General features: G+C 53.0%; 2 pseudogenes; both read left to right on the top strand.

Moving 5' to 3' along the window:
- LOC128945543 (serine/threonine-protein kinase PAK 3-like) overlaps positions 1-905 on the top strand; it is a 56,662-nt pseudogene extending 55,757 nt beyond the window's left edge.
- LOC128945472 (zinc finger protein 208-like) overlaps positions 1-27,531 on the top strand; it is a 294,561-nt pseudogene that overhangs the window by 236,400 nt on the left and 30,630 nt on the right.

Genomic DNA, 27,531 nt, shown 5'->3' with positions numbered 1-27,531 from the left:
TCACTGCCCCTTTCCCCTCTCTGCTGCTCCATCTCCCAGCCCAGCATCGCTGCAGGACAGCCTCACTGCCAACGCCATCCTGCCAGGGATGGGCTGGGGGGATCTCCTTCCCTTTCCCTCTGCCATGGAGGCAAATCCCATCTTCTCCTTGTCCGCCCTCCTTCTTGTCCTCATTCTGTCCTTCATCCATCCATGTTCCTTTCCCATCTCCTTCCTCCCTTGCTCCTTCTTGTTCCTTCCTCTTCTCCTGCCTTTTCCTTTTCCCTTCTCCCTGTCTCTTCCTCTCCTTGTCCTTCCTCCCCCAAGTCCTGAGTTGCGGACAGAGACCAGGGAGAACAAATCCCTGCCACAGAACCTCGTGGAAGAGGCCATTTGGAACGGCTCCACGGCTCAGGAATCCACCGGGGAGGAAAAGCCCCAGAGATCCCCCACGAGGAGGGGCTGCAAACGCAGCCTGGGGAGCTGAGAGGAGGTAAAAGCCTTCCTGTGCTGGGAAGGGTTTGGGGAATGTGAGAAGAGCTTCAGGCAGAGCTCAGCCTATTCCTGGTGCCTCCAAAAACGGCGGTGCCAGATGCAGAGATCCATGGGGACACAGAGATCACCCATCAGATCCACGGGGATGCAGAGATCCCCCTGGAGATCCATGGGGCAGCGGAGATCCCCCTGGAGATCCACGGGGATGCAAAGATCCCCCTGCAGATCCATGGGGATGCAAAGATCTCCCTGCAGATCCATGGGGTTGTAGAGATCCCCCTGCAGATCCATTTGGATGCAGAGATCCCCCTGCAGCTCCCGGAGCAGCCACGCTGGAGCACGGCGATGCCTGAGAGGAGGCTGTGACCCCGTGGCCAGAGGGCCCCGCTGGAGCAGCCTGTCCTGGCAGGACTGACCCCGGGCCACAGTGACCCACGCTGCAGCACTTGGAGGGGGCTGTGCCCCGTGGGATGGACTCAGCTCGGAGAAGTTCCTGGAGAAGTCTCCGGTGGGAGAGAGCGCAGGGTGCAGCAGGGGAACGACTCCTGTCCCTGAGCAGAGGGAGAAGCCCCGGGGCATGATCTGAGCCCGGCCCCATTCCCTGTCTGCGGCACTGCCGGCGTAGGAGGTGCAGCTGGAAGGAGGGAGGCGTGCGGGAAAGCTGCATTTAAGGCTCTTCACTTACTTCTCATTATCCTGCTCTGAGTTTTAGGAGTTTTCTGTCAGAAATCTCTCCCCTCCCCCACTCATCCACAGGGCTTGGGGCGGTTTTCTCTTTTTGAGGGAAATCAAAGCGATGCACTGATGCTCCTAATTAGGGGTAGGAGAAGTGAGGCTCCAGGGCTTCCCGCTGAGCCGGAGCCACCGGAGCCGCAGTGCCGGGAAAGCCGCGGCGGGAGCTGCGGAGAAGTTTGTTTGTGTTTTCAGCTCAATCCCCTCGGGCCCGGGTCCGTTCCAGGGCTGCTCCTCAGCTCCGGCTCTGCCCTCACGCAGCCCGGGGCGCCCTGAGAGCGCGGGGCGGGGCTGTGCCGTGTGCAGAGCCCGCCCCTGGCTGGGATTGGGCGATGGTGCCGTCAGTCGTGTTTGTGGCGCGCTGATTGGTGGGAGCGGGGCGGAGCAGGGCCCCGGTGGCGGGCTGAGGGCGGTCGTGGCTGCGCAGCGGCGGCGTTGTCGGAGCGTGTGTGCGGTCCCGTGAGCGGCGGCAGCGGCCGGAGCGCGGTGAGGCGGCGGCGGAGCTCGGAGGCGGCCGCAGCGCAGGTGGGAGCCGCGCTGGGTTGTGCGGGGGCTCGGGGCTGGCTGCGGGCCTCGGGGGCGGCAGGGGGCTCGGGCGGGTTCGTTGTGCCGTGTCCGGCCCGTGTTGCCGCTGGCGTGAGGGCGCTGCGGGAGCGGCTGCCCGCGGTCTCCTTGCGGCCGCTGCCTCGGCAGGAGCCGCTGCCGGAGCAGCGCTGGCTCGGCCCGGTTGCTGTGGCTGGGAAAGAGGGGGCTGCCCCGTGCCCGGGCTGTGCGGGGAATTCCCGTGGCCGGAGGTTTCTGTGCGCAGAGGAGACAGAGGAGTCCTGTAAAAGTGACTTTATTGCTGAGAAGGGGGAGAGGCCGTGGGGCATTTGCCGTGCGCTCTCTGCCATTGTTGTAGTTCGCAGCCTCCTTTTTATCCTAATTTTCCCGGCCTCATCTCCCTCTCCCTTTGCCCACTGGCTGAGGTACTTGGAAGGTTCAGACCTCGCGGTCCGCCAACTGCGTGTCCTCGTTAATGTGCACCCCCACTTTTGTCTAACAGCCGATATTCACGGCTCTGTAAAGGGTTTGTTCTTCTGGAAGTTCAGGAATTTAGTGGGACTTCCTGTGAGCAGCAGTCCATGTTCATTAGTAACATTTATTGAAGCTGGTGGTTTCGCCCTTTGCTTCCTTATCTACAAATCCCTTACCCCTCCCTCAGCTGCTGAATGAGCTGCACTCTCAACGTGTGGAGCACGGTAGAAAGATGAGAGTTGCTGTAGCACATCAGAGGAGAAACAGCATTCGTTTAACCCATGGTCTGCCAGGGAGCCACAAAACCTTGTCTCATTTCCATCCTTTCCACGTTTGGGCTGGAACATGAAGTGCTTTCTTACTTCCTTTGTTATCTGTTTCACCACTTTTTCTTTGTCATCTCTTTGCCAACAGCAGTTTGAGTCATTTAATTTTCCACAAACTCCCCTTTCTTTTGCTAAAACGTAATATTATCCCATCCCATGGTTAAATGGTGTGTTCCTCATTTCATTGGATTGGTCAGCAGGAAGGTCAGGAGCTGGAGCTGGCTGGTTGGTTATTATTGCGAGGACAGCTTGTAATCTAATGATGCTATTGAAATGAGAAATGGGTTCTGTGGCTCCTGATATGAATTGGTTCGGGTTCCCAGGGGCTGGTCCATGGTGTTGTAAATTTGTTCTACTGGCCGTTCATATTTTCCCTATTTTTGGCCGCTCTCTCCAGCCAGGTCTGCATCAATTGACTGCTTTTCTCCAATTAAATCATCAAATCCTTGGATTCCCAGCTTATTTCCCTGAATTTTTGCTAGCAAAAAATCCCCACTGCTCTAATATACCCTATATAACACAGACAATGACAGCACATGTTGGAGTGGGCAGAGGGATGATTCCCCCCATTTATTTATAATGAAGTTTTCCCAACATTCTCCTTTTGCTGTTTCCTTTTGCAGCTTCACCCGTTTCTGTTGCAGGGTCAGATATCCTCCCCCTGGGCTGCCTTGAGCTGTGCAAATTCCATCAGTGCAAGCAGGCAGAGCTTGGGGTGAGGGGCAGAGGGAATCAGCCCAATTCCTGCCCCAGGCAAGGGACCCAGGTGCATTGTCCACACTTTGCCCCGCAGTGTTCATTTGCATTTCTAAAGCTCCTCTGGAGGCTGCCTGGAATGGAGCTTCTCTTCCAGGGCAGCCATCTGGTGAGTCACATGTGGCCCCCCAAGAATCTGCTGTGTTTTAAAAAAACGTATTTACTATTTACAAGTTCAAAGTATTCAGTTCTACAAATGCCCCATAAAGGAGAACTTGGAAAAACCCGGACCAAAAATTGATTCTCACACTTCTGTCCCAAACCCCCTGACAATATAAAGTGGGAATTATTATAAAAAATTATTATCATGTTGTTATCTTATCACTGAAACTGCAGGGAAAACAAAAACTCTCCAAGAATCTCTTTAGTGATAGAGAGTCAAGGCATTCCTTGGTTCTGGCCTGGATGTGCAACAGAAATAATTTCTTTCACAAATAGCCCGGCTGTGCAGAGAAAATCATTCCATGCCATGTGAGTTTTACTAGATTTTCCTAAACTTTATGTAGTCTGAACCAATCTAAATCCACTGCTTTAATGTTCATTGCTTCCACGTTGTGTAAGTTTTCAGTATTTGGTTTCCTGTTGGACCCAGATTTCTTCCCCTCTGATGTGAATTTGGTCCACACTCCTGGATTTCCTTCTCAGCCTTTTCCAGCCCAGGTGTCTCCAGCTCTGCCGGGGGCAGTGTCTGGGGTAGCTGTTGGTAGCTGTTTGCTGCTGGGCAATGTTGATGTTTTGTTGCTGGTCGTTATCTATGTGGGTGTCTTTTGGGCTATTCCCAGTCTGTTGGGATGTTAAACTCATCTCCATTGAGTGGTGTAACACCCCTTAAATAAAAGCTTTAAAATTCATTTCCCCAAGGCAAAGAAAACCAAGCCTGAGTAGAGAAAAAAGGTTTAAAAGAACCGAAATCGGTACATTTTGCAGCAGTGCTGTGACCTGCGTGGTGTCGGATTCCCCTTCCTTAATAACAGCCTGTCTTGTAGCTCTTTTCCCTTCTGCTGCCCCTGCAGAGCCATCCACAAACACATTTTCTCCCTCAGGCCAGGGAATGTCCCATCATCAATCTGTCCCAGCCTGGGTCTGGAGCTCTGTCCCTTGAGGGCAGTCCTGGGTTCCTTGCCAGCCCCTCTCCAGGCTGTTCCAACAGGAGGCTGGGTTAAACCCTTGCCCTGTCCTCAGTTCTAAATCCTCCTGTGCCATTGAACACGTTTCATACTGTAATAACTGAGCCCTGCTCATCCATTTAGAGGCTCTTTTGGTTGTCAGACCTTTACCTTGATGCCAGACGTGAACTGTTGGAGATCCTATATAGGGTTAAATATTTTAGCGCAAGAATTCCTTTGGCAAGACCCTGTTTGTTGTCCACCTATAATTCAAATTCTTTTACCCTGTCTGGAAGGGCCAGGCAAGCAGCCTCAGTTAATCTTCATTTTAACACTTGAGAATTCTGTGTTTCCTCCTGCTGTCCATCCATCCAGTTTGTTGACTGGCAGGATAGGAGTGTTGTAGGGAGACATCCCTGGCTCCAAAAGCCCTGCCTTTAACAGGGACTCAATACCAGCCTGTGAGCCCTTCCTTCCCTCTCTTGGAACAGGATATTGCTCGTTCTGGTTGCTTTAAAGTAATTTGTAGAGGCTCCATATCTAATTTTCCCTCTTTCCCTGGGGCAGCCCACACATTGGGGTTCACTTCAGCATGGGCCTTGTCAGACGTTTGACACAACGGTAGAGCAGAACTGGCCTCTGTATCCCCTTTTACAGTATTAAAATCCAGCTCTCAAATTCCTTCCTAGTTAATTACAATCACAGGAGGAAGAAAAAGGAATTCATTTATTTCAAACCTATGCCCCACAGCGTCTAATAGTGGTTGAACAAATCATACCTGCTCATCTTTCCCACTCATTTCCTTAAAAATTAAAACATTCCTTTACTATTTTCCCCTTTAGGTCTAAGATTCAGATTGGATTGAGAGGCCCCTGTGTCCATCAGGAAATGCCTCCTCTCAATGCAGACCCACCCTGAATGTTCTCAAGGGCTGCAGTGTGGAGGGTCCCTGGTGTGATGGGAGCTGTGACAGCCCTGCCAATCCATGTCCATCAAGGGGTGGACTTGCTGGTCCTGAGGGTGCTGCTGTCTGTGCTTGCAGTGTCCTTGTGCCCTGCAGCTGGAGCCCTGGTTCCTTGCCAGGGGCTGTTTGGGTGGGTTCTCCCCTGCCGAGGAGGGCAATGCCTCTGCCAGGTGCTTGTGGCCGAGCCCGTGCCCTGGGTGCTGGGGCCCCCTTGGGCCCTGGGGTTGATCCCTCAGGGGCTGTAGGAACTGTGCCCTGGCCTTTGCCTTCAGCTTGGCCTTTTGCTGCTCCCTTCTTGCACTCACCTGCTGTGCCTTTGTGCCCAAGTGCTGCAGGGCCTTCTTGTGCCCCTCCTGCAGCCCCCTCAGTGCCTGTGGGTGCTTGTCTTGCTTTACAAGAGAGGTGTCTGCTCAGGAAGGCAGAAAAAGCCTCTCTTGGAATGGAGAATGCAAACCGCCTCCCTCTTAATTTTTAGACTAGTGAAATGAAGGGGCTCTCAGGCAAAGATATGGGAGTAGGAATACCAGTTATTTACTAGTGTGTGTAATAAAGCAAACAAACACCAACAGCTGCGGCACTGACAGCAAACAGAGCCCGGACCCAGTCCCGGCCTTTGGGCTGCGGCGCTTTGCCCTTGGGTGCAGTTCCGGGCACGGCCGGCAGGGGCGCTGGTGGCTCCCGCGGGGCGGGGCAGCGCATCCCTCCCATGGGAACCTCTCTGAACGGAAATAGAGCAATCCCTTCATCTAACTCTTTCACTTTTTTACCTTCTCTCGCTTTTCTCCCATGTTTTGGGAAATAATTTGGAGAGAACTGTCTTTTAACTGAGCTCCTAGTGTTTTGATAAGGTGCTTCCTGTAGAGAGAGAGAGAGAGTTTCCCTGAACAGCCGGAGCTGTGGTTACCAAGGGGACGTAACTTAGAGCAGGACGGGGTCAGGGGAGTCTATCCTGCCGAGGCTCGGTGGGAGTGTGGGCAGGGTCTGCTGCCGGAATCGGCAGAGGGGGATCTTCCCATGGAGCCCGAGGCGGAGCGTGGGTAGCCCCCACATGGCTGATGGCGGCTGATCCGGCAGCTGCCGGCAGAGCAAAGGCAGGTGGGCGAGCCCGGCAGCAGCGGCGGTGCCCAGCGCAGGTGGCACGGGCAGGGCAGCCGGGGATGGGATGGCTGGGACCCCCCCTGGGTGCGGTGGGCGCGGTGACCTCGGAGCAGGTGGCGGGACAGAGCAACCCCCATCTTGCCCAGCATGGGCGGCAGAGCGGCCGCGGGCCAGGCAGTGGGAGCAGGGCACACAAATTGAGCGACAGCGCCGGGGCAGGTGGAGCTGCCCTGGGCAGTGAGGCCACACCTGGGATGGAAAGCGGGGCAGGCGGAGCTGAGGCGGGCAGCGAGCCGGGACCCAGGACAGGCACCTCGGCCGCGAACGGAGGGGGCAAGATTTGCAGAGGATCCCACTCTTTTTCTGATTTTTCCTTTTGTTCCTCTGCCTTTCATTTCACTTTCTCTTTTCTTGTTTTGTCTCGGGCGTTTTGGATGCTTCAAAGATGTTTATTCTCCTAAAATCTCCTGTCTAACATATGGCATATTCTCTTTCTTCTAGATTAAATGGTTTTTTACAAATAAATCCAGAGCCTAACAAATCTAAACTTCTGCTCAGATACTTTGAAATGGTCAACGAGCTAACTCACAACCTCCTAATGTTTTTTTTCTCATCATGATTTTATTTATCCTTTGGCAAATTAAGCATCTTTCAGTTACTTGCTTTGCTACTCCAAAAATCCCAATGCACCCATAGTTCCTTAAAAAATGATCACACAAATCTTGAGCATCCCAGTGCGTTTTCTGATGCATGTCTTCTATTTTTTTCCTAGTAAGCACATTTTATTAAGTAATTGTCTTCCATCAAAAAGTTTCCATTTCCCTGATTTATCTTGTTCACTTCCTGTCTTGTTTAAATCTTTTTTCTTGGCTAGCCTAAACTTTGGAATTTCTATTTTTTCCTCGTTTGGAGTTAATGGTAACATAACTCTTTCAGCTCCATTTTCTGCTGCATCCTTAGCTTTGTTATATGTCCCCAGTTTGCCCAGTTTGCCTCTCCTTTGGCCCGGGCCGGGTTCCCCCCGCCCGCAGTGGCTGGAGCAGCCGAGAGCCCCGCGCTGCCCATCCCAACCTGTCCCGGCTCCATCCCCGCTCCTGCCGCGGCTGCAAGGGCTGGGGGAACGGGGCACCGAAGGTGTGGCTGCTGGTGGGGGAGGAGGAGGAGGGAGGGAAGGGCACGGATGAAGGGGGAGGAGGTGGCGGGTTTAGGGATGAGAGGCAGGGGGAGGAGAGATAGAAGAGGAAAAGGAGGTGGAGATGAGACGGAGGAAGAGGAGTAGGGGGAATGGATAAGGAGGAGCGGGAGGAAGAGGAGGCACAAAGGCGGAACGGGGCTCAGCTCAGGGAACCACGCGGTTGATCCCTGCCTGAATTCCCAGCCCCCACCTGTGGGATCATCGCCCCCCCATTGCGCTGGTGAGCGGGGAGGGGGAGCTCGGCCCGGATATCCTGGGGGGTCCCTGGGTTGGGGTTTATGGGGGGATGTTTGGAGAATGAAGAAGTCCAAGGCTGAGCGGAAAAGGCCCCTTGGGGGACATCGGGAGGTGGCGGTGGCGGGTGCCGGCAGAGGCAGCCTGGAGGAGCAGAGCCCTGTGTCCCCCAGGAGCCCAAATTGGGGAGCCCAGAGAGGGGGGAGCGCCGCCATTGGTGGGAGCCTCAAGAGCCTGGAGAGGGGCAAGGGGGACTCCTTGGAGCCGCTGCAGCCCCGAGCAGAGAATGAGGGGAGAAGGGAGCCCAAACAGCCCCGGCATCCCGAAATGGGGAGAGTGAAGCCGGGGGAGATTTTGGCATTGCTGGGACTGCCAGCAGCCTGGGCAGGGCGGGCAACGAGGAGAATGGGGACCCCCAATCCAAGCGTGACCCCCAGCAGCTGGGACAGGGGGGAACCCTCGAACACCAGAGGGGAGGGACCAGGGATGGGGAACTCCTGGGAGGCCTTTTCAGGGCTGAATCTTGGTGTTTGGGAGGTGTTTCTGGAGCCCAGGTGGCCAGTGATTCCAGAGATGGACTTGGGCACAGGGACCTTCAAACTCAATATGTGTTGGGGGAGATGAAACAGGAAAACCTTATAAATATGATTGTCTGGCAGAAGATTTTGGGAATATAGGAAGAATAAGGAAGATTTAAATGAAAGCAAGCTTTGAGATACCTTCGTTAGTGAACAACTGGAAAACAATGGTGTTGCCCAACTGAAGGTAATCCCCTTTTCATGAAACAGTTCCCTCTGCTTGCAGACAGATCCAAGGGTCAGGGCAGACCCTACTAGCTCAGCAGAAGGGGTCCAAAGAGGAGTTTTTAGGGTTTAAAATGTAACACAGTACGGTAATGTATTGATTCTTATAGGCTGTATGTAAATGCTGTAGGATTTGTATCTTGTACTTGATTGGTTGGTGAGAAATAGAATATTCAACACAGAAGAAGATTGATTGTATTGTAACGGGACCCTTACTCTCTTACGCTCTTCCCCTCTTACTCTCTTACCCTCTCATCCTCTCTACCTCTCTCTTCTCTTGGGCCTGCTCCGAGCTGTGCCTGGCAGCTCCAAGCAGGGCCCTGCACCCAGGCCCTTTGCAATAAACCGCAAGTTCCACGACCTGGCTGCAGAGATTTCTTGTCTCTGTCCGTCCCGACTGTCCTACCCCCCGACACTCCTACAATGTGCTCATCCCTTGTTTTCCCCAAACCAGGATTTCCCATTGCCAAGGCCTGGGAGGCTGCAAGGAAGAGGAAGATGCCCCGGGACACTGAGGCAGGTGAGGAGGAAGTCAGTTCCCCTTTCCCCTCTGTGCTGCTCCATCTCCCAGCCCAGCACGGCCCCGGCTGCAGCTCAGGCCTGGGGGATCTCCTTGCCCTTGCCTGTGGTACGGAGGCAAATCCCATCCTGTCCTTGTCCTTCCTCCCCCAGAGCAGGAGCTGAGCTTGGAGAGCAGGGAGGACAAATGCCCGCGGCAGAACCTGGTGGCAGAGGCTGTTTTGAGCGGCTCCACGGCACAGGAAGCCAACGGGGAGGAAAAGCCCCGGAGATGCCGCACGAGGAGGGGCTGCAAACGCAGCTGGCGGGGATCTGAGGGGGAAAGAGCCAGCCTGGGCCAGGAAGGCGGCTGGAGATGGAGCCAGAGCTCGGAGCTGGTGGTCCATGAGCAACTCCATGATGGGGAGAAGCCCCACATGTGCGTGGAGTGTGGGAAGAGCTTCAGGTGGAACTCCAACCTGATCAGGCACCAGCGGATCCACACAGGGGAGAAGCCCTACGAGTGTGGGGAGTGTGGGAAGAGCTTCAGCCAGAGTTCTAGCCTGATCATCCACCAGAGGACCCACACTGGAGAAAGGCTGTACAAGTGTTCTAAGTGTGGGATGCATTTCAGCCGGAAGTTCAGCTTGATCCAGCACCAGAGGACCCACACTGGGGAGAGGTCCTATGAGTGTTCCAAGCGTGGGAAGGGCTGTAGGTCCAGCTCCCATCTCCTCCGGCACTATCAAAGTCACAGGGAGGAGAGGCCCTTCCAATGCCCTGACTGTGGGAAGGGATTCAAGCAGAACTCCGATCTCACCAACCACCGGCGCGTCCACACGGGGGAGAGACCCTACGAGTGTGATAAATGCAGGAAGAGGTTTCAGAACAGCTCCTATCTCCTCCAGCACTATCGGATTCACAGAGAGGAGAGGCCCTTCCGCTGTCCTGACTGTGGGAAGGGATTCAAGCAGAATTCCACCCTCATCACCCACCGGCGCATCCACACCGGGGAGAGGCCCTACGAGTGTCCCCAGTGTGGGAAGAGCTTCTCCAGCAGCTCTAACTTGACCAAACACCAACGCAGGCACCAATAAGGGAAGCCCTGCGAGTGCCCCGGGTGCGGGCAGAGCTTCGTGCGCTGCTCCAGCTCCATCCCCCACTGGAGGAGGCACTTTGGGCACAGCCCTGGTCACTCACATTCCCTGTGATCCAAGGTGGGGACACACCTGGCTGCTTCTCCTTTTGGTTTGGCCTTAATTTTCCTCTGCTTCACCTTCATCCTTTAAAAACACGCAAAACTGGGTGAAATGAAGGAAATTGATCAAATAGATAGATCTGAAGTTCCATAATTTCTCAGTTGTTTTAGAGGGATTTTAGGATTTGGGGACACATTCTGTGTGGAGTGCTGCTGTTGCTAAGAGGCAGGAATTGGATCTCACCCCTCTTGTGTTGCTAAGAACTCCTCCCCTGACCCAAACCCCAACTCCACCCTTGGGATGGCCTATAAAAACTCTGTGGCCCTGCCTTTGCCTTGTCTTTGCTGGGTAAGAAATGGATTCCCAAAGGATCAGCCCTTTTCCCACTGGATTGCAAAGGATCACCCCCATTCTCCACTGGATTCCTAGAGGATCAAGCTTTTCCCACTGGATTCACAGAGGATCAGCCCTTTTCCACTGGATTCCCAAAGGATCAGCTCTTCTTGTACTGGGTTCCCAGGGGATCAGCCCTTTTCCCACTGGATTCCAAGAGGGTCAGCCTTTTTCACTGGATTCCCAGAGAATTCTGACTCTGTCACTGTTGTTTTTTTGTTTGTACTACTGCATTTGTATTTTTAATTTTTCCTAATAAAGAACTGTTATTTCTACTCCCATATCTTTTCCTGAGAGCCCCTTAATTTCAAATTATTATTATTATTATTATTATTATTATTATTATCATCATCATCATCATCATCATCATCATCATATTGTTATTACTATTATTATTAATCAAAGGTAGGGGGTATATAGTTTCCATTCCAGTGGAGGCTCCTGAAATGGGGAGACACCCCCAAGGCTGGGCCATGTCAAATAGTTCCTCAAATAGGTAAATGAGTTTATGGTTATGCATGAGGGTCTATGAATATGCAACAGGCTAATGTAATCAAACCCGAATAATTAAGGGGTGTCCCCGAAAGTTACTGGGGGGTCTTGGTGGCTATAACACCCTTTACTCGAAGGTCCTCTCTCCCCTTAAATCAGCCTGTTGCACATTCATAGACTTTTTGCATATCCATAGACTACTTTACATATTCCAGGAACAAAATTGGCTTCATCCTGTTTGGCGGTCCCATTCCCCTCCCAGCCTAATTTGGGTGTCCAATTCCCCTCCCATCTCAATTTTGGGGGTCCCATTCCCCTCCCAGCTCAATTTGGGGGTCCCACCCCCCTCTTTTCCCCTCTCTCCCTCCCCTTTCCGATCCTTCCCCCAGTCCCCTCCCCCGTGTTTGGTTTTGGGGGCTCCAGGCCCTTCCTGGTCCGTTTTGGGGTCCCAACCCTGTTTTGGATTTATCTGGTGTCCCCAGCCCATCTCCAGGATCACCTTCCCCCCCTCCAAAATTCTGCTCCTGGCAACTGATGAGTCATCAGCGAGACATGCTCTGATTGGCTGGAAATTATGCCGCGCGGTCTTTGAGTATTTACCGCAGTGAGAGGCCTTGGTCTGTGGCTGGCAAGTGATGAGTCAGAGTCGGGCCGGGCGCTGATTGGCTGAAAGTCGCTGAGCGGGGCCAGTGCTCTGAGTTTGCGCCCAGCAAGTGGAATGTCGTCAGTGCCGTGTGTTGTGATTGGTCAGGATCTGTTTTGGGGTGGGGACCGGAGGAACTGAGTTTTCTTGGGGTTTCTTTGGGTTTATTTAGGGTTTGTTTGGGGTTTATTTGGGGTCATTTATGGGCTATTTGGGGTTTATCTTTGGTTTTACTTGGTTTATTTCTGTTTATTTGGGGTTATTTGGAAGTATTTGGGTTTATTTGGAAGTATTTGGGTTTGTTTGGGTTTATTTGGGCTTATTTGGAATTATTTGGGGTTCTTGGGAGTTATGTTGTTGTATATGGGGGTTTTTTTGTGTTTACTTGAGATCATTTGGGTGTTTTTGGGTTTAATTTGGTTTTTTTTGTTTGTTTTTTTGGGGTTATTTGGGATTTGTTTGGGGTTATTTGGGGCATTTTCAGGTATTTGGGGTTTTTTTGGGTTCTTTAGGGTTTATTTTGAGTGTTTGGGGGTTATTTAGGTTATTTGGGGTCGTGTGGTGTCAAAAGCTCCGCGAATGTTTCTCCTGCAAAAATCGGGAATTTTTCCTTAAAAATCTGAGGGTTTTCCCCCAAAAAACCGGCAATGTCCCTTAAAAATCTGGGACTTTTCCCAGCCAATAGCAGCACGACCCGCCCCAAACCATCTAATCACCACGGGTCTCCCCTCAGGAATACCGGCCTTCCTGTACACCGATCCAGCCAATCACTGCATGCCTCCCCTCAGCTACTCCCGCCCCTCTTGAGCTGAACCAACCAATAACCGCACGTCTCCCCTCGGCAACTCCCGCCTTCTTTGCCTCTATGCAGCCAATCACCCTGCACCGCCCCGCCCCTTCCCTGTCAATCACCATGCCCTATACGAAACCAACCAATCACTGGGCTTCTCCCCTCAGCAACTTCTGCCCTCCCCTCGCGTACCAGCCAATCAGAGCTGAGCCCGAAGCGGTGCCTGCTGACCCCGGGGCCGGGCATGGAGCGGGCGCCCCGTCCCCCCGGGACCCCCTCAGGGACCCCCGGGAGCCACCCCGGGCTCGGGCGGGTCCTGTGGGAGGCGCTGGAGAGAGCGGGGGAGGCGCTGGGAGAGGACGGGGGGGCTCCGGGAGCTGCTGAGGATGCGCAGGGACAGGTGAGGGGTCCTGGAGGGGTCGTGAGGGGAATTTAGGGAGGCGTCTTGAGGATGTTTGGGGGGGATTTGGGGAGGGTGTGGGGGGAACTTGAGGGGGTTTTAGCAGGGTCTGGGTGCATTGGAGAGGCTTTGGGGGGGAATTTGAGGAGGGGTCCTCGGGGGGTGTCACGATCCGTAGTCATGGACGGGTTTCGTGATAGTTCATGGATTTGATCTCAGGGTGCAAAAAGAACCGACACGGTACAAGGGGGTTTGCAATGATAATCGAAACAAATGCACCTTTATTGAGTGAGCACCGCAAAATGCAATAGAGGGATTAAGGGAGAGAAAAAGATGGGGGAAGAGAGAGACAAAAGAGAGAAAGAGAGAAAGAGGGGGATAGAGCTGCCAAACGTAGAGACAAAGTCCTTTGGTCCAGTCCAGTCGAGGATCCGCCTGTTACGTCGGGGAGATCTCGAAGTCTGTCATTAACTCAGAGGTTTTTACTATGATAACTCTATTGGAAATTGCGAGGCCGGGAAACAGATACAATAAGGAATAGATGGAACAGGTAGTCCAGGCTCTCAGCAGTAAGCGAGAGCCATTGTCTTCTTGGTCCAGTGGTCACAACCTGCAGGTAAACATCTTGTCTTGGTCAGCTTGCCTCCCCCACACACCTGCCCCGGGCTGGGGGTTTCAGTCCCAGTCCTTGGAAGGAGCAGAGGGGCCTTTTCACATGGGGGTTCCATGTCTCAGTCCTTGATGGAGAGGCTCCTTACATCTCAGTCTGTCTGTCACGGTGGTTGTGAAACAGGTGAGGGTCTTCTGTGGGGGGACCACCTGAAACTCAGGAGAAGTCCAGCCAGGCCAAGAGGTGGGACAGCTTCCAAGGCTGTTGTTGCAAAAAGGGCACAGTGCCCCCTTCTTCTCCTTGGGCTCAGTGTAGTATACAGCAAACAACACCTGTGAGAACAATGGCTTAGCAACGCACTCAGGTCTCGGGGCCTTTGGCGTGTGTAACTTTCTCCTACAAAGCCAGAGATTTTCAGACAGGGGGGTCTTCTATTCAGTGGTCCGCAAATGATGATCGTGAGGCAGATGAGGGAAAATTCGGACAGACTCTCGCAAGGACCAATTTCAAGTCTTTATTGTTTCTGTTGGCTGTAGTCCATTTGCTTGCCTCATCTGGAGGTTGTACTTGTGAAAAACGCTAATCACTTGGTTTTAGAATTTTAAAAGTTTAATAATAATAAAATTGTTTTAAAAATAGTAATATAATTAGAGTAATAAAAATTTGAATAACTGAGATATAGGACAATACAAGGCAATAAGAACAAAGAGTTACCGATGCTCTGGGTACCTTTTTCTGGGCAAAATAAGCCCAAACAAGGACACACATGTAAAGAGATTAACCTTTAAAAGCAATAGCCTATTGCATATTCATACATCTCATGCATGATTCATAAATTCTATTCAAACTATGGATTCTGTCTGGTCAGTGTCAACTTCTTCCTTTGAATGCTAATGGAGTCTTCAGGGCTGAGCAAGGTGGGAAAAACTTAGTTTCTTCTGATAATAGAGCAATAAATTATTTTCCTGAGAGATTTATCTGTCCTGTGGCTGCTTTCTGGTGTGAATACCTCGTTCCTTTCTTTAAAAAATATCCTAGTGTTGAAGATTGGGATTCAAGATGTTTTCAATTACCATCTGTATGGCAGATTATCTTTTGTCAAGTGGGCACTTTGCCTTATCTCTCTCTTTGAGAGACCACATTCACACCTCCCTCTGGAGGGGACATCTGCTGATAACAGACAATTGAATGTCACTGCATGACTGATAAGAACTCTAAATCCCATTGTGAGATGCTTCGCCCAGAGGGAGGAGCCAAGCATTGCTACCCAGGTATAATCCAGAAGTTTTTGAGACACTAGCATGGCTTTCTCCATGGGATTCCCCAGAGAAACAGCAGCTGTCTCTTCTTCCACGGGATCTTCAGGGGAAGAACACATCCTTCTCTACAGGACACCCTTGCTCCAACAGAACCACACCTGACCCTCCAGGAGCACTGCAGCCACATTTCCAATTGGACTGCTACCAACACTCCACAGGGTGTCAGGTTGGCTTCTGACTCTGTCGGTGTTGTTCTAGTGTACTGCATTGTTTATTTTATTCTTTTTTTTTCTTTTCCCTAGTAAAGAACTGTTATTTCCTGCTCCCATATTTTTGCCTGAGAGCCTCTTAATTTAAAATTTATAGCATTCAGGAGGGGTGGGGAGGGTTTACATTCTCCATTTCAGGGAAGGCTCCTGCCTTCCTTAGCAGACTCCTGTCTTTCCAAACCAAGACCCTTGGTATCCATCAGAAGGCAGAGGCTGTTGTCCCTTCCTGGAATGATTTTTGCTCGGAAGTGATTATCTGCAGCACAAAACCACCATCCACTATTGACTTTCACAGGACAATGCCATTCTTACAGAGATACTGTCATGTTGCCTTGTGTGCTTCTGCCTGTTTTTCTTGCTCTCTGGATGCAAACATCAGCCCAGCGTCTGATGGCCAATGCTGCGGGTGCTGCCCGTCTGGCTGTAGCCAGCAGCTCATGTCCAAACACAAGCGGGTGCCTTCTGGGCAAGAGGATGGACTGGCACGAGCAGCCAGTTTCCCTGGTGAACCTGGCAGGAGCCTGGGCAAGTGCAGAAGATTGGGATGACCCTGGCATGAGAGAACGTGTGGTGTGTCTCTGAAGATGCTGCCAGTACTGGGAAGGAAGAGCCAAGACAAGCGCTGGAAGCAGACACATCCTGCCACTTTCTGCTCTTCCATGGACACGGAACACACTTGTTCCCCCAGCTCCAGAAGACTCGATGCAGCAACAAAAACATTCCTGCAGGAACCACCAAAGGCCAAGGGGCGTTTGGTCACTTTCCCTTCCACACCGCACGCTCGGGCAAATTGCGCAGACCAAGCAGCCTTTTCCCCTCTTCTCCATTGGCCTGAAGACACTGTGCACCAAGAGAAAACTCCTGGACACCCGGCTATCCAACACAACAATTTAATGTTCCTCGAGTGGGTGAAGGGAAAGGAAGTGCGGGCAGAGGAGAGGTATTCCCTGCAGGCTCAGGTGGCCCCAGCAGACGCAGCCTCCCGGATCAGTTCTCCACAGCACCGCGGCAGGACACTCAGCCACGGGCACACAGGAAAGGCCGCGACTTCCAGAGGCGGCGGAGTTGGTCTGGCATCCTCTGGAGCCGGGAGGAGGGAACGCTCTGTACAGCTAAAAGGATGTGCAGAGCTTGAAGCGCCAGGCATGAGATGGCAGGGCTGCTGTCATCCGTCATGTCCTGAAGGGCTGCAGAGAAACAGAGGCACAGTCAGAGGCTGGATCTGCGGGGAGCTGGGCAGAGCCTCCAGCCTCGTCCATGCCACGCAGCTGCTGGCACGGCCTGGAGGAAGCAGGAGCCAAGAAGGATGAGCTGGCAGCTGCTGGCCAGGAATTTCCTGCAGGGCCCTGCAAGGTGTCTGTGCTGTGGCCCCGCTGCCCTTGGGGCGCGCAGGGAGCGGAGCCATCGGCGGGCGGGCCAGGGAACGCAGCTGCCAGCGGCAGCCCCCGCCGAGAGCCCGCGGGCCTCACTCACCGCTGCAGATGATGCGGAACTGCGGCTGCTGCCCTGTCAGGTAGCGCCCGGCCATCCCTGGGGAGCACAGAGCGTGTCCTGCCTTCAGAGCCACAGCTGCCGCCCACGGGCGCTGCCAGCCCTGAGGCCGCACGCCCTGCTGGCCCGGCAGGGCTCAGCCCGGGCCCCTGTTGCACGCTGCCGCCCCAGGGCACGGCTGCCAGAGGGTGGCAGCAGCAATGCCCAGGCCAGCAGGGGCTGCACGTGCCCGCGCCTGGATCCTGCTCCCGGCACAGCAGGCGGGGCCGGGGCCAAGCTGTGGCAATGGGGTGGGCCAGGAAGGGAGCCGGGCTTGGCACTCACCCATGAACCTGACGGTCTCCTCTCGCAGAGGCTCCTGTGCACTCCGCAGGTAGGGCAGGGCCAGGCGCAGGTGCTCGGCCGCTCGGCTCCTGTCCTCTGCCAGCTGCAGAGAGCGACAGGGCACGGTGGGAAAGGGTTGATGCAGGCCCTGCCCCTGGGCCGGGCGCTCCCTGCGGCCGGCGCCGCTCGCCCTGCCCACAGAGCCCCGAGGCCCGGCCAGCAGCCGCAGGTGCCGGGCTCAGCACGGGGCACAGAGCCCGGCGAGCCACGGTGCCGCCTCGCGGCAGAGCTCAGCTGGCTCAGGGCTCCATCGGCACCGGCCTTGGTGCCACAGGAGCCTGGAGAAGAGCCCGCACGACCCAGGGAAGGGAGCGGCGTGTGGGGCGCAGGTCGGTGCCCCTGCGTGCGGCACTGGGCAGGGGCCACAGCTGCCAGCCCCACAGACTGGGCGCCGTGGGCAGGCGGCTGCTCCGGGGATTGGGCTGGGCATTCCAGGCTGTCCTTACCAAGCACTCAGCAAATCTCTACATTTGATCTGTCTGCAGCAGCTGCTTGAGATCCTTCCTCTTCAGGAAGCTCACTGCAGAAAGCAGCGTTTCCCAAGAGGCCTGCAGAGCAGCAGAGAGCCAGAGATGGCACCGCAGCCCAGGGCACAGGAGCCACATCTCTGTGCCAGGGCTGGGAGGAGGCTGGAGCCCGTCAGGTACCAGGGGGTGGGGAGACAGCTGAGCCCCCTTCCATGGGGACACCCAGGAGGCCTCACCTGTGCTACACACTGGTTCTCGTCGTGGCAGTGGAAGAAGAGTGGGAACAGGCTCTGGCTGCCAGGCTTCTTCAGGGGCTTTTCTCCCTTTGCCACTACAAAGGCAATCACGTCTTGGAAGAGGCGAATGGAGAGCAGCTGCATGTTGCCTTCTGATATAAGGCTAGGCGACCTGGTTTCGAGGAACAGCACGGCGACTCGACTTTCCAGGGTCGCTCGGGCCAGAGAAGCACACAGACACCAATGTGGTGGATGGTCAAAGGCCTTTATTATCTCATCTCGTGGGGTTTTATAGTCTTAGGGGTCTCTCTACGTCAGAGGTGGTCTGCATTTCCATCTATGGTTAGTAAGGAGTGGAAAGTTACCAGGAGTGGAAAGTTACTAGCACTACTATCGTTAGGGGGGCTACATTCCTAGTTACATTCCTAGAGTAATCGCTTATCTTAAGGGATTAGGGGAAAAGGAGTCCTGCGACTTTCCGTCACATCGCGTGATCTTCCAATTGCCTGTCCCTATCTACCACATCTCCCCCCCTCTTTTTCACAAATGAATGAGGTAGTCATATACATAGGCACTGAAATGAGGTATAAGGTTGTAGTTTGACAAGGAAAGGGGTTTGGTAAACCTGAGTAAGTTTTTGCCAGGTAAGTTTAGAAAATCTTTCGACTGGCAATGTTCCCTGGTTGAATTCACAGCAATTGTTGCCGGCCTATGAACAGGATGTTGGCCCATTCTAGGCGGGTCTGAACGAATGAGACCAGCTTGTTCAGCAGGCATGGTCTGAAGGTAACAGCTAAAAGTAGCATTGCCAATGGACCTGTTAGGGTAGAAATTAGGGTGGTTAGCCATGGTGATTGATTGAACCAGGACTTGAACCAGCCCTGTTGGGCTTCTCTGTCTTTCTGTCTCTGAGCTAGTCTGTTTCGGAGTTCCGCCATGGAGTCTCTCACAACTCCCGTGTGGTCTGCATAGAAGCATCACTCCTCTTTCAAGGCGGCACACAGGCCTCCTTGCTGCATGAACAGGAGGTCCAGTCCTCACCTGTTCTGCAAGACCACTTCTGAGAGTGAGGAGACTGACTTCTCTAGAAAAGAAATGGATTTCTTGATCCTTTGCAGGTCCTCATCGGTGGTCATTTGCAGCTGGGACAGTCCTTGGTGTTGGGTCGCTAGGGCTGAGACACCCGTGGCCGTTCCGGCTTCTCCTAGGCCGAGCAGCATTGCGATAGTTATACCTGTTATTACTTCTCTTTTGTGGAGCCGGCTAGGTTCCTCAAAAAGGCGGTACACTTCTTCGTCTGAGTGGTACAGGACCCTAGGAACAATCAGAACTTGGACACAGAAGTCGTTAGAGTCATTGAATTTGGCAAGGAACACACAGGGACTCACTCCAGATCGCTGGCAAACCCAGATCCTAGGTTCAGATGGGACTACCCACTTACTTTTTTTCCTGTCGGGCTTGACAACTTTGGTGCAGACGTTGCCTTTCCGCCTAGCTAGGGTTGCATTGCCAAAGCATCTGCCCTGGGCTGTGACTTGACTCAGGGTGATTCCTTTGCGGGGGGTATCCCATCTGCACTGGTGAGGGGCATTGGCTGTGGAGCAACTGAAGGGAGTGTTTAAAGCGACTCCTTCGTAAAAGGGGGCTTTAACATCATAACAAAGCCAGCAGGAGTTCGTTAGGTTAGGGTTGGATTCATTCAGGGGTAGGAAGGTAGCTTCTAACATACGAAGGATTGAGTCTGAGTCTGACCCAGCTGAGCGGCCTATCTGAATGGCTTCCGCATGGCCGTTTGGGATATTGGTGAACTTGTGGGCAAGGCTTTGGGGTAGGTCGCGTTTGTCCCTTTCGGTGCACTTTTAATCACTTTGTTGGGTCCGACTGCTTGGGGTGCCGACGGTTGGAGCCTGATAATTTGCACATTCACCCTCTCTTTCGACCCTTGAAGGCCTACTGTCCACGTTTTCCCTATGGCTCAACTAGGGTGATCTGGCTGCAAAACCATCATGTTGTAGCCAGTGCATTTCCGAATTTTAGGGATTTTATGGCAGTTTCGATAAAAACTTCCCTGGAGGAGGACGGGTGTTTTGCAGCCGGTGGGTGCCCAGGTGAACTGTAAGAATTTGTCGGGCTCTTGTGGCTCCCACCCAGGCCCTGACGGTCTGGCATCTGTAACAATGGTTTCGCAGCCCCAGTGCCCACAATATCCCCACCCTGGTTGGTTGCAGTAGCTTTTTCCTGGGTTTGAAGCTGGGCACCAGTAGGATAGGTATATGTGTGTGGCGTGTTGGGAATTGGGGTCTACCTTTGGTTGTCCTGGAAACAGGTAGGTAATGCGGAGCACGAAGGATGGGGTGTTCGGTGTGGTGATTTCTTTGAGCACCTTGTCTCTACTAAGGTGTCGCATGACCCACCTGAATGGCCGATGGGGGTAGTGATCTGGGCTGGCTTGCCCTCTGGCAACAAGCTCCAACAGCAAAATCACACAGAAACACCGTTGATGCTTGGGTCTCACCCGTGCGGGTCTCTCGGGCGCTGCCTGGCGGCTTGGTGGTCTGTCACTTTCCTCTGGAATGGGGATGTACGCATCACGAGGACATCCCACGAGCATGTCCTGTAAACAGAACCTCACAACTCTCATCAGTCTCATTCTGCTCATTGTGAAGGTCGGGTTGGATTGACTTAAGTGGACACCACCTGATTTTGCCGTCCTTTTTGACAGCTGTGTACCCTCGCCCTGTGAGCATCAGCCTCCAACCCCGCTCCCACTCGCCTAGCTCGTTTCTAATTACAACCTGCGGGCCCTCCTCTAGCGTTCGAGTGGCCCAGTGCTTTTGAACGGGACTGTTTGTTTCATCTCCCCTAGGGAATTGATTCAGTGCTAGCAAAGCCATTGCCAGTATACGCGCCTGATCTCCTGGGGGAATGGAATTGGCAAAGCCCTCTGCTTTCGCCAACACTTCTAGCTTGGTTTTCAGGGCCTGATTTACTCTCTCAACTATGGCCTGCCTGCTACTGTTATACGGGATACCTTGCACTAGTGTGATGCCCCATTTTGAGGCGAATTCTTGCACTGGTTTGGAGGTGAAATTGGAACCGTTGTCAGTTTTGATCGCTTGGGGATACCAAGCCAAGCCATGGCTGTCAGCCAGTGCTGTATTGTGGCCTTGGAGTTAGTTTTGTGGTGCTGTGTGGCTATGATCATTCCGCTATAAGTGTCCACTTTCACTACAAGCCATGCTCGGGGCTTCAGCAGTTGACACAAGGTGAAGTCCGACTGCCAGATCTCTGAAGGCTTGAGACCTCTTGGGTTGACCCCACAGGTCCATAGGGGTGACTTCTGGCAATGAGGGCAGGTGGCTACCACATGTTTTGCGTCCGCTGTTGAGATTTCGCATCTCTTCGCCAGTGCTTTGGCTCCGATGTGGAGCGACTCGTGCAGTTGACAAGCTTCCTGCAACGTCCACACACCTTTTGCTGCGGCGTCCACTTTGTCGTTGCCGATCTGGAAGTAGCCTTTGACTGGGTCATGGCTGTTGATGTGGATGACTGACACGGTGCCCTGTCGCGAGGAGAGTGCTTCTTCCAGCATTAGGGGTGCTGCCGATGTTGACACACCTGGTCCTGCCATGGCTAGGCAGAGCCTTGCCACGAATATAGAGTCCGTTACAATGTTGAGGTGTTCATCTTGGAAGAGTCTGCATGCCAAGACCACTGCTGCTGCCTCCAGTTGTTGCACTGACAGTGTGGGGTCACATGCTTTGATGCAATGCCATTGCTCTCCTGCCTGCCACACTGCTGTTGCAGTTGAAGTCGTGGAGGAAGCGTCTGTGAAGACTGTTGGGCCTGGCTGCGGTCGGTCCTTGACCTTTGGCGGCATGTCCATGTCGACTACGGTCAGCAGCTGAGTCCAGGGTGGTCTTGCAGAATAGGAGATTTCTCCTCCGAAGCCGGTGAGAACAAGGGCTAGGTACTCCGATATTGTGGTTGACTCCGTGGTCGCTTGCTTGCGGAAAGGAAGGTGGATGATTGTCGGCTCGGTTCCTAGGTGTTTCAAGGCGAGTTTCCTGCCTTTCATGATGAGGTTAGCGATGCATTCGATTCCCGGGGAAAATGCACGAGCGGGTCTTCTGAGGACCACCCATTGGATTGGTCAGGACTTTTTGGAAGGTCCTTGGGCCAGTGCCCCCACTCCCCCTTTCAGTGTAAAGTGGACGTATAGGTCCAGGGGCACGGCTGGGTTCCACCTGGCAAGTGTGCCAGTGGACATCTGGCTTTCGATGAAGTTGAGGGAGCTCGTGGCTTGCGGCATCAGCTCCTTGGGTTCCCAGGGGTGCTTTCCTTTCAGGAGGTCATATAGAGGGTCCATGACCTCGGGAGGAACTAGGATGATGTTGCGAAGCCACTGCAGCGATCCCACCAGGCGTTGCACATTGTGGAGCGTCTTGATGTCTCGACTGACCTTCACCTTGGGGGGGTGTCACATAGGAGCTTGTGGGAGCTTGTAGGAGCCCTACTCCCAGGAAGGTCACACAGGGTCCTCTCTTGATCTTTGCGCTCGCGGTCTCAAAGCCGTTGGCCTGAAGGGTTTCCGTGATTGTGGACACCAGGTGATCTACTTCGCTTGCCTATGGTGCTGCGACTAGGATGTCGTCCATGTATTGAATGATGGTCGTGGTGGGGTAAGAGTGTCGGACTGGTGTCAGTGCTTTGTCCATGGTGATTTGGCATATGACAGGGCTGTCCACAAGGCCCTGTGGCAATACTCGCCATTGGAAGCAGAGGTTGGGCCGCTCACCGTTTTGAAACACCAGGGAAAAGGCGAATCGTTCTCTGTCCTCAGGGTGCAGGGGTATTGAAAAGAAACAGCCCTTGATGTCCAGTACTGCGCATGGCTGTCCTGCGGGGATGGCTGAGTTCGTGGGTAGCAGTGTCTGGACTGGACCCATGGGTCGGATCGTCTTGTTCACTTCTCTCAGGTCATGGACGAGGGGATAGCCTTCTCCAGACCTTTTGGGGATCACGAATACAGGGGTGTTCCATAGGCTGATGGAGGGTTCTATGTGACCCTTTTGCAGTTCGCAGTCGACCAGATCCAGCAAGGCTGCCGCTCGAGGCTCTGTCAGGGGCCACTGCTCGACCCATACGGGGTCTGATGATTTCCAAGTCAATTTGATTGGCAGCGGAGGGTGTATGGCAGTGGCTCCCAGGATAAATTTGTAATCCAAAATCCGAGCATGGAAAGAACGTCCCTTCCTAACAGGTGTGTAGAATTTTGCAGGATGTAGGGGTAGATCGCTACTGTCTGTTCTGGTCCCTTTTTTGTGTGAAGTGTTATAGCCACCAGCTGGGTGCTTTTCCATGCCCGGGACTGCCCTCCCACTCCGTTCACTGGAGGGACTTCTTTGAATTGCCAATGTCCGGGCCAATGTGCTTGGGGAAAAATCGTGCAGTCTGATCACGTGTCCGCCCAAAACTGAAAGCCTATGACGTGGGGATCGTGACTGCCGTAAAGGCGGCATGTCCCCCACACCATCAGGGGTTCCTTCCCTATTTTCATGGACAAGGCCACCCAGGGGTCCCGCTCTGGGGCGTCCCCTGCTGGTCTTGTGACACTGGCGCGGCTTGCGGCGGTGGGGGGTGCGAAGGTGTTACTGAGGGTGCTGCATAGCTCTGCCATTGCACTGTAGGCGGGGACGCGAAATTGACTGCTCCCTGTGGGGGCATGGGGTATGAGGGTCCCCTGCCCTACTGGGGGTTGCTGTAGCTGGGCCGCTGCATGTTCCAGGTGAGAGGAGGCTGGATATGGCCCGGCTGCCCCCTCCCTCTCCCGTTTCCCTGAAGCCTGGATCTGCATTCCTTAGCTAAATGCCCCTTCCTTCCACATGCCCAGCACGGTCCCCTAAGTCCCCCTTGGTGTGGTGGAGCAGCTGCTGATAGGAGTCTTGGCTGATGGCAGTTTACTGCCAAGTGGCCTGCCTGGCCACACTTAAGGCACGCCATCACACTGGTTATTGCAGTGTGAACTGCTGCTTGGATGGGAACTAGATGTTCCTCCTTTGCAACGTGTCTGATCATGGCTGCTATATTAGACCCCTGCGGCAGTGATCTTAAAATGTCCTTGGTGGCTGAGTTGCATTGCTGGTGTAGGCATTCTGCCAGCAGCGGACCCTTAGCCTCTGAGGGCAACGCAGAGGAATCTAATGCGGCCTGAAGCCTGTCCACAAACTGAGTGAAGCTCTCACTCTCACTCTGTTTTATGGAGGACCATGTGGAGGGTTTGGCTATTACTTTGGAAGCATCATGGATGGCTTCTCAGGCAGCACGGGTTGTTGTCATGACCTCATGGGCCCGCAAGCCCTCAGCCTGCGCCTGGGGGGTGATCATAGTGGGGTCTGTTCCCATTAACCTCTGTATGCTGGAGCCGTGCAGTGGGTGGTCTGCTCCCGTTACCAAGGCTAGCTGCTTCGTGCGATTGTCTTCCCACTCTTATTTAAAAACGATCATCCCTGCCCCATCAAAAATCATTCTACACGTCTGCTTAATATCAAAGGGAAGCATGTTGTCCCCTCCAAAAAGGCCGTCAATGAGTGTGGAAACCATGGCAGAATTAATTCCCTTGTCTGCAATCGCTTTAACAATTGCCTGCACATCTGGATTACGGGGGAATAGGTTCTTTGGTTTCCGCCTGCCCCCCCCACACTGACCGGGAACACCAGTGTCGCAGACGGGGCCCATTCTGCGCAAGCCATTTTTATTTTCCGCCTGTCTGTAAGAGGGATTCGGTCTTTCTCTGATAACCCCTTCAACCACGCGGGAGCACTGTGACTAGTGACCTTACATGCCTCTGCTCTCTCTCTGTTAAAGCTAGAATCCGAATCGGAACCCTCCGATTCCCTCTCGAGCTCAGAGCTCGAGTCCGAGTCCAAGCCAGAAGTCGACTGGCCGGATGTTTCCGGGCTGCTCTGCCTTTTTCTCGGGCTCTGACCCCGCCCCTTCCTGCGGGGGTCGGGCCGTTCCCTCTCCCTGGGGTCCCCCCGCCTCCTGCTGGGGGAGGTCCTTGCCCTATAAGGACTTAATTTGAATAGAGTGCTCTGATTGGTCTTACGTTCCACCGCGGGGGCCGCCCCTTCTCCCTGCTCGCCTGCGCACGCGTTGTTGAGCAGGCTGACTGCATTTCCACCCCCTGCCTACTCCTTTCCGCCCTGACCATGCGGCTCGGCATCATTTTCAAACGCGTATGGTGGGGGGGTGGTTTTACCGATCCCTACGGGGTCCGACAATCCGGCCGCATTCTGCGCCTCCTCCGCGAGCCCCTGCCAGAACGCTCGCGCGTGTTCTCCCCCCCCTCCAATGGTGAGTCTGCTTGCTGAGGGGGTTCCGGCGATCATGCCTCCGCGTACTCGCCTGGGTCAAAACCCTCCGCAGTCTGTGTTGCCGCGCCCACCTGAAGCTGCGGCGTGGCTAATAAACAGGTTCGCGCGGCTTTCCAGGTTTCTTGCTCTTGTTGAGCTTTTTGCAGAGCCTGGACAACTCTGCCCCACGATTTTAGGGCTTTCCCTGAGCCCGAGGACATAGTGTCCTCCGCCAGAGCTTTTGTACAATTATCCCACACCCCCGAGTGTAGGATATCCACAGGGCTTTCTATAGCCCCAAGCTTAATCAGTCTCGGCAATGCGAGATTTAAATCCCTAAGTTTACATTCTATACCCCATTGTGCATGCATCTGTGTTATGACCTTTGCGATGGCTTCCATGGTCCACGCCGGTCCGGAGGCGTCCCTCCCGCTGCACTAGGCCAGCTGTTCAGTCCCTGTCCTCTGTCCAGGTGAATTCCCGTTCCCCGAGCTCCTTCCCGGGTGCTGCCACCAGTTGTTGCCTTCTGATATAAGGCAAGGCGACCTGGTTTTGAGGAACAGCACAGCGACCCAAACTCTCCGGGGTCGCTTGGGCCAAAGAGCACGCAGACACCAATGTGGTGGACGGTCAAAGGCATTTATTATCTTTTCTCGTGGGGTTTTATACTCTAAGGGGTCTTTCTATGTCAAAGGGGGTCTGCCTTTACCTTCTATGGTTAGTAAGGAGTGGAAAGTTACCGGGAGTGGAGTGGAAAGTTACTGGCACTACTGTTAGGGGGGCTACATTCCTAGTTACATTCCTAGAGAGATCTCTTATCTTAAGGGATTGGAAGAAAAGGAGTCCTACTACTTTCCGTCACATCGCGTGATCTTCCGATTGCCTGTCCCTATCTACCGCACTTCTTCCAAGTGGTCTTTCTTATTATTTTGTATGCACATAATCTTTTGTGCAGTCCCAGATGTAGTCAGTTTTGGGTCTATAGCATTGTCACTTAATCATTAAAACTGAAAATCAGAGACAAAGACTCTCTATCTAGTTAAAGTCAGAAAGTGGTATGTTCATTACGCTGGTGGCTGGCCTGGAAGGGGTCATTCTTGAAATGCGTGACTGCACCACAGAAGGATTTTGGCTTTCTATTTATTTCCCAAAATAATATATATGCATAACCCCAGCACCTCCCATCCCCGCTTTGTATTAAAATGAGGTTATTATTAATTCATGTGTGCGCAATTCTTCTCTTGAATTGGGTCAGTGGTCCCAAATTGGGTCAGTGGTCCCAGGGATGAAGTCAGGAAGGTGTTGGTCAGGTCTCTGGGACCCTCTGGCACAATCCAAGGCCCCCTGCTTCATGATGGATTGACGCAGAGTCCAGGTGCTGGGCATTGTTCTGCTGGTTTCAATATGTTCCTATATTGGTTCACTTGCTCCTCTTCCTTCTACTAATGAGCTCATAATGTAACAATTAGCTTTAACTTAAACATCTCATAATCATTAACCAGTTGTTGGTGTATCTGACTTCAATATGAATTGGTTCTAACCCTCAGTTAAAATCTTAAATTTTTTAAATCATAATTCAATCCCTACTCATTCTTCAAGGTTGGTAAATTCTTTTACTATATAGGTTCTTCTTTATTGAGCCAACTTATGTGGTGTTTCATAAAACCGTACCATATGTTCTCAATATTGAAGTTAAAGCTGCTACTTGCTGCAACAGTCTCTAATTCTAAATAAGTACTGTAATAGACAAAATCAAACTTATACTAACCAAGAGAAGTAAAACAATAATTGGATGAACGAAGGTACTGAGCAAGTCAGTTGCCATTGGAGACTGCTCACAAAGCACATCCCACTAATGATGGGATGGGCCTTTTTCCAACCTTTTAAATACTTTCCGTGTAGTCTCTGTGTCATGGTGTATTGTAATCAAAGTTCTTTTCCTTTTATCTTTAACTTTTTTTAGAATTTTCTTTAATTCATAATGTTTTAACAATTGGGTAACCAAATTTAAGTTCATCCCTATGGGCACAGGCAATATTTCTTGGACAGCGATCAAATTCGCCTTTCTATGTTGGTATGATACGACAGGTGCCTGATAGGAAAAAGCGCATCCTTTGATTTTGACAAAGTTACAAATGCACAAGTAAAATTGAGTTTCCTTCACTGTGATCTCATCTACTATTATAGTGGGGCATGCTGTTCTGAGGCAGATACAACCTTGTCTTGTATACACAGGAAAGGTTGTCTGGTTAATGGGATGCATTTCAAAGTGAGAAATACTTCGCTTTGTATCTAAGTCTAAACTCAGAGCAGTTAGTTAAGCATTTGTCACAGTATTTA

The sequence above is a fragment of the Melozone crissalis genome, unplaced genomic scaffold (genome assembly GCF_028551555.1).
Source record: "Melozone crissalis strain CALT ecotype California unplaced genomic scaffold, PUWL_Pcris_2 ptg000066l_1, whole genome shotgun sequence".
Taxonomy (NCBI): Eukaryota; Metazoa; Chordata; class Aves; order Passeriformes; family Passerellidae; genus Melozone; species Melozone crissalis.
This window is presented reverse-complemented; position numbering and strand designations above follow the sequence as displayed.